The sequence below is a fragment of the Artemia franciscana genome, chromosome 6, assembly GCF_032884065.1.
Source record: "Artemia franciscana chromosome 6, ASM3288406v1, whole genome shotgun sequence".
Classification (NCBI taxonomy): Eukaryota; Metazoa; Arthropoda; class Branchiopoda; order Anostraca; family Artemiidae; genus Artemia; species Artemia franciscana.
This window is the reverse complement of record NC_088868.1, coordinates 3522994-3528890: the sequence shown is the minus strand read 5'-3', so window position 1 is coordinate 3528890 and position 5897 is coordinate 3522994.

The window sequence follows — 5897 nt, the reverse complement described above, 5'->3', positions numbered from 1 at the left end:
GACATTAATAAAATCTAACAGAGACCGCACAGTGACAAAAACCTTGTTTCAAACTTGTTTGCATAAAAGGAACAGTCTCAATAATTAACAAGAGCTAAGAGCTCATATGGCACCTGTGACTAGGTCGGAAGAGCCAAGAGTCAAGAGATCATATGGTATGAGCTCTAGCAAAATTCTAAGAATCAATAGATTGATTTAAAAGAAAAATCAGAGGCTTAATGCGTATTGGGATTTAAAATAAGAGCTCTGAATCACGAGGTCGTTCTAAATATCAAAATTCATTGAGACCTGATGACCCACTCGTAAGTTAAAAATACGTTAATTTTTCTAATTTTTCCTCTCCCTTCAGCCCCCAGATGGTCGAGTCGGGGAAAACAACTTTATCAAGTCAGTTTTTGCAGCTCCCTGACGCGCATACCAATTTTCATCGTCCTAGCACGTTCAGAAGCACCAAACTCGCCAAAGCCCTGAACCCCACCCCCTAATTCCCCCAAAGAGAGCAGATCCAATCCAGTTACGTCAATCACGTATCTACAAAATTTGCTTATTCTACCCACAAAGTTTCATCCCGATCTCTCCACTCTAAGCGTTTTCTAAGATTTCCGGTTCCCCCCCCCCAACTGCCACCAATGGAAACAGATCTAGTCGGGATTTAAAATTAGAAATCTGAGACACGAGTTCCTTCTTAATATTAAATTTCAATAAGATCTGGTCGCCCGTTCTACGGTAAAAAATATCTCAATGTTTCTAATTTTTCCAAATTAACAACCCCCAGCTCCCGCAAAGAGAGCGGATTCAGTCCGGTTATGTCAATCACGTATCTAGGACTTGTGCTTATTCTCCCCACCAAGTTTCATCCCAATCTCTCCACACTCAGCGTTTTCCAAGATTTCCAGTTTCCAAGATTTCAGTTTCCCCCTATAACCCTCTATGTCCGCGAATCCAATTCGAGTTGAAAATGGAGCATCTGAGACATATGATCTTTCTATATATCAAGTTTCATTAAGATCTGATTACCCATTCGTAAGTTACAAATACGTCATTTTTTCTAATTTTTCCGAATTACTCACCCTTCCCTACCTGGCTCCATCAAAGAGAGCGGATCCGGTCCGGTTATGTCAGTCATGTATCTTGGACTTGGACTAATTCTTCCCACCAAGTTTCATCCTGATCTCTCCGCTTTAAACGTTTTCCAAGATTCCCAACCTTCCCCTCCCCCCAATGACACTAAATCCAGTTGGGATTGAAAATGAGCGTTTTCCAAGATTTTAGGTTCCCCCCACTCCCCTAAATGCTACCGGATCTGGTCGGGATTTATAATAAGAGCTTGGAGACACGATATCCTTCCAAACATCAAATTTCATTAAGATCCGATCACCTGTTCGTAAGTTAAAAATGCATAATTTTTTTTGATTATTTTATTTAACCGTCCCCCCCCCCTCCTTGGTAGATACCAAGTGCCTTAAAAACTTATTTAAACCTTAACTATTAAAAAACCAATTACAAAAAAAAACTTTCGTCCCACCCAAACCAGAGCAAACGGTCCCAACCACAAATCCAACACCTCTTAAGGAAGGGCGCGCGCCCCCCGCGCACCCCTGGATCCGCCACTGCTCACTCTTGTTCCAACCCCTGTACCCACAAATTGAATAAATGCCGACAAAAGAACACAAAAAAACAAAAAACATGGGAAACGTACACAATAGTGTTCTTAACATGTCTCCTTCTCAACAGCACCAATTCTAGGCTAATACCCTTTGTAGTTAAATCGATTTCTACAAACGAATAATATGGAAAAATAATTGAAATGTATACGATTTTTGCTACCAATTTCAGTATTATGGGAGGGGTAAATTACATTAAAAAGCCACGAAGAATTATATAAGTAAGTGTTTTAGGATTTTTTTTAAAGTTGTTTCCGGATTATTATAGTATTTTCTTTTGGGTACGCCTAACGGTACACAAGTACCTTATTGATCTCTTCGGAAGGTATTTTGAAGAGCCTACCTCCACTCCGTCTTCCTCAAAAGGGTGCTACCCTTAGATGACCTGTTATTATCTTAGCTATGCCACGGCAGGATCCGGGAAACGATCAAAAATTAAAAAAACTAAAAATTTGCAAGAAGGAACATATGTGAAAAAAAAAATCCTTGTCCTTCCCGTACATTCTTCTGAATTGTGCCCCTTTTCTTGTAAAAAAGACTACGGGCAATCCCCGACCAAAATTCAGAATCTAGCCTGCGTACAGTCGCTTGATTTGCCAATTTTATTTAATATCCTTAAAGGGCCCTTAAAGTAACTTCCTTTTCCTTATTACACTACTTGCTTATAGAAAATTGACTCCCAAAATATGCTCAGCAGGGTAATGTGAAAAACTATAAATTTACCTAAGCCATTAAGTTCTGGTTTGACCTCATGATCGGTAGCACAAACAAGGGCCGGGGGGGGGGGAGTGGTAATTTTTTAGTTTCGTCACAAGCTATATAAACTGGAAATATAGCACTTTTAGTCCATAATTTAGTCCACTTTTAGTCCATAATATAGTCCACTTATACTCCATAATATAGCACTTAGAAATGCTAATTATAGAGGCGCATCCCTTTCTGGTTGACCCTCCTCATTCATGGGGCAAAATAATAATGCGTAAAGTGGGCTTGCTTATTACCTATAGAGCGAAGCGTATTAAACTCGAAAGTTTCTCGAAAGTGAAAGTGAACAAACTTGGATATGAGCATTAATGGTTGCTTGAGTTTTTTAATTATCTTCGGACTTTCCACTTTACAAAAATGACGAGTGATAACTGGAATTACTATTAAAAATATAATTTCATTTATATTGTACAACCCCAACTTTTCCTTTGGCTTCAAAACCCTGACCACTTTGCGCATTTTTAGTTTGCCCAATGAAGGAGGAGGGTGAACCAGAAATGGATGCACTTCTAGAATTAGCATTTCTAAGTGCTATAGTGTGGAAACTATGCTGCTTCGCAGTAGTTTCCACTTTAGACGGCTTATGACGAAACTAAACCATTATCGGAGGAGGTGCACCCATTTCAAAAATTAACTTTTTATATTTTCAAAGAAAATTTCTTTTTGATTTGAACAAAATTCGGAAAATCAAAACTTTCTGGTTAATTTGAATTGATTTACCACATTTAAAGGGAACACGCTAATAAATTATCAAAGTAGAACCACTAGATTCTTTTTTTATCATCTTGCTATTACCACGGTTGTTTTTCGTACCATCCCCCCCCCCCCTCTCTCTCTCTCTCTCTCTCTGATGGCTCAGATATAGCACTAGGATTTGTGCCAAGAAAAGGGAAGATAGCCCTTTTGGAAAAGCCTAAAATAAGGCATTTTTACAATAGAACACTTTATTAGACACAAATATATAAATTATCTTAAAGAAAAAACTTACATGCCTAGTGCATACTACAGCCACTAGGCTGTTGTTTACATATTGACCCTCCCCTCAAATATCTATGTAAGAGCATGCTAGCCTATAGAAAGTAATCTCACCTAAACCCAATCTTGAAAAAATTTAATGTCAATTCTCCGATTTCACACGCTCGACTAAATGAAGACCAGCTCGCATTACCCTGAGTTATGACAAAATGCATCTGCAAAGCTAAGCAAGTGTATTCTTTCTACACAGTCAAAACAAAATCAAATGGGGTTGGGTAGGGAGAATTTTATCTAGATAAGTGTGACATTACTAACATTTTAGATGTGTCAGCACAATCATATCATATAGCAGGACATCAGACCATGAATCAGATAACAAACAAAGGGAAATACTGTTTTATTCCCCATTTAATACTCTTCTGAGACATAATTATTGCTACCGTCACCATTTCGTGCCAGCCCCTCCCCGTAATTCCTAAATAAACTCCTAGGTTGTGTACAAAAGTGGCATAATTTTGTAATTTGACTTATTTATTTGGTATTCAGTATTTACATGGTGGCGCAAGTTCACAAAAACATCGATAAAATGTATTTCATCGAACCGGAGGGGCTGGGGGATAATTTTTTTTACGATTTCTTTCAATAAAAATACAAGAAAAGGGGTATCTTCAATGAAGGTGACGAAAGAGCTTTTAGTTTGAAATCTAGAAGTAAGCGAAAGATCTAGGGGAGAGGCAAGTGACACCCATGTCCCCTCAAAATTCGCGCCACTGCTGGCATTATGGGCCAAGTATTCACAGAGGTCGTTTTGGGGGGAAGACAAAGGGGCTACCTGCCCAGAAAAGATAAATGTTAGGGGCTCAAAATTTTGGATATTAATTAAATGATTTTTAGTTTTAAATATTTTATTTTTATTAGTATTAAGTAGAGGGGGCAGTTTGCCAAGTTTTGTGAATAAATAAAAGTTTGTTTAAAATTTACCAGAAACTTTTTGGGGGACAGGGAAGGGGGCTCTAATCAAGATTTTGCTCTGGTCGCAAGAGAGGTCAGAACCACCACTGATTATTAGAGGGGTGGATTGTAAACAGTAGTGACAGTAGTAACGGCAATTACTATATTTAGAAACACAATTAAATGAAAAATGGATGGCTAGTAGTCTTACTGTGTTATGCTAGAATTCTACCCATTTGAAACTCAAAGACTTGCTTCAACTTAGATTAGGCTGAAAAGTTAGTGAAAATAGTTAATACCGACTCTACATTAGCTCTTAAAAAATCAACTTACATTACGTGAAGTTTCTTAAGTTACGAAGATACTTAATTTACAATGGGTATGTGTCCTTATCCCTCATATGGTTAGAATGTACACTAATTACAGAGGCTGAGGGGCAAAAATTTGTATCGGGGTATCTGTGTTCTGCTGGTGTCCCCAACCTTAATTCTGTATCCACCCCTGCTATAACACCCCTTTGAACACTCTATCCCAGAAGACATAATACAATGAACTAGTATTATAAGCAACAAGCAATCATATGTAAACTGATAATTACAATGATGGCTGAAAACAGGGCTGAAATACTGCGATTTGAGTTTTAGGGTCTAGGTGTTTATCCCTCCTCAGGGCTGAAAACAGCTGTAACGAGTCAATTAGTGCAGCTCCCTGACATGCCTAACAATTTTCATCGTCCTAGCACGTCCAGAAGCACTAAACTCACCAAAGCGCTGAACCACACCACCTAACTCCCCCAAAGAAAGCGGATCCAGTCCGGTTACGTCAATTACGTATCTACTGCGTTTATAAGCGTTTTCCAAGATTTCCGGTTTCCCCCTCCAACTCCTCCCCCAATGTCAACAGATCTGGTCGGGATTTGAAAGAAGAGCTCTGAGACATGAGTTTCTCCTAATTATCAGATTTTATTAAGATCCGGTCACCCATTCTTAAGTTAAAAACACCTCAATTTTTCTAATTTTTCCAAATTAACAACTTCCAGCTCCCCCAAAGAGAACGGATCCGTACCAATAATGTCAGTCTCGTATCTATAGCTTGTGCTTATTCTTCCCATCAAGTTTCATCTCCATCTCTCCACTCTAAGCGTTTTCCAAGACTTCCGGTTTCCAAGGTTTCTGTTTTTCCCTCCAGCCCTCTATGTCCTTGGATCCAATTCTAATTGAAAATGGATTATCTGAGACATAAGATTCTTCTGTATATTAAGTTTCATTAAGATCCGATCACCCATTCGTAAGATACCTCGATTTTCACGTTTTCCAAGAATTCCAGTTTCCCCCTCCAGCTCCCTTCAATGTCATTGGATCTGGTCGGGATTTAAAATGAGAGTTTTAAAGCACAAGATCCTTCTAGATATCAAATTTCATTAAGACCTGAACACCCGTTCGCAAGTTACAAATACCTCATTTTTTGTAATTTTACCGAATTACCCCCCTCCCCCCCCCCCCAACTCCACCAAAGAGAGTGGATCCGAGCCGGTTATGTCAA